We start from the raw sequence: 1,534 nt of genomic DNA, 5'->3' as shown, positions 1-1,534 counted from the left end.
AAGAGGAAGAGGAAGAGGAAGAGGAAGAGGAAGAGGAAGAGGAAGAGGAAGAGGAAGAGGAAGAGGAAGAGGAAGAGGAAGAGGAAGAGGAGGATATAGGAAATGAAACTAATTAGCCTGATAGCTGAATTACTTCTGGAGTAGCTCAGGTTCTTTCCCTGGCTCCTAGAAGCCTATCTAACCTCTGGAAATTCCTTTGAAACCCCTTGGCTCTTTGGATCTTCCTTTGGATGGTGGGATTATTGATGCTGTTGCCATCCATGGGCAGTGCTTTACAGGTGGAGTCTCAGGGAGTGCTGTACCTCTGTGAATTCCTCCAGGGACCGCTCTTCTTGCCCCCGTGGAGCTCTTACCAGTGTCCCATTCACTGCTTGTCTGTATGAGTTTCCCTGTAAAGGTTGGCTCCCACCACATTTTAACTTCAGTGAAAGCTACATAGACCTGGTCTTTCCCCTCTCAGTCACTCAGTATTTTCTCACTCAGGTTTCACTCATAGTTCTAAGGCAGTTTATCTGAGTTTATCTGGAAGTTTGGTTCACAGAGGGTCATGAGCTGTCAAGGAGCAGAACTGTAGAAGTATTTTTGAAATGGTGTCTTGCTTCTGCTCTGTGGGTGTCTCGTGCTGAGCCCACAGTGCTCACAGTGCACACTGGGGAAAGATTTTTCCCAGTATCTTGTCTATTAATGCCACTGCCCTGACCATGACCTCTTTTTCCCCATCTGACTAAAGTGTTTGTTGCTTTTCTGATAGCTGGTTTTTACTCTTCACCTGATTATTCCCTGGAGAATAAGATGTGTCTGAGTGTAGCCTACAATCTTGAATGGAAAAAAAAAGGAAGAAAAAAAAACATGGCATTTAAGTTTGTTTTCTTATCAATTCACATAGATGAGTAAGATCTGTCAACTGATATTTTGAAGGCCTTCACTTTCCAGTGTTCTAGAGACTATAAAGATGCCTTGTCCCTCTTTCAATCACCATTGAAAGAAGTCTCCTCCTTGTAGACTGGTTGTATGGGTGCACAACTCTAGCCCCAACAATCAGGAGGCACAGCAGGAGGACCAGGCTAGCTAGTTTACACAGCCTGTTCAGGTCTGCCAGGGCTCCGTAGTGAAAAAGCACATCTAGGACCTCCACCACCACACACAAATGAAAAGAAAAAATTGTAAAGGAGTTTTTCCTTCTCTCAGTCAAAGTTGAATTCTTGGATTCTCACCCATTAGCCCATTTAAATAAATGGTGTAGTTTAATAAATAGCCTCACACCGACTCGATTTTATGGTTGGGATAATGATGCCATTGTTATATAAAAATATTATCTGAGGACATCAAATGAGGGCACCCATGAACTTTCTGTGCTTTCTTGAGACTTGTTAGTAGTCTACAATTATTTAGAATTATTTTGAAATGTTTTTAATGTTAAAGAACTTCATGAGAGCGCAGGGTCGGCTGACACCCGCCAGCTACCCACGACCCCCGCCACAGGATTTTGAGACTGCTGGTGAGTGGAACACAGCTTCTGCTCCAGTCCAATCAC

Source organism: Mus caroli, chromosome 11 (genome assembly GCF_900094665.2).
Source record: "Mus caroli chromosome 11, CAROLI_EIJ_v1.1, whole genome shotgun sequence".
NCBI lineage: Eukaryota > Metazoa > Chordata > Mammalia > Rodentia > Muridae > Mus > Mus caroli.
This window is presented reverse-complemented; position numbering follows the sequence as displayed.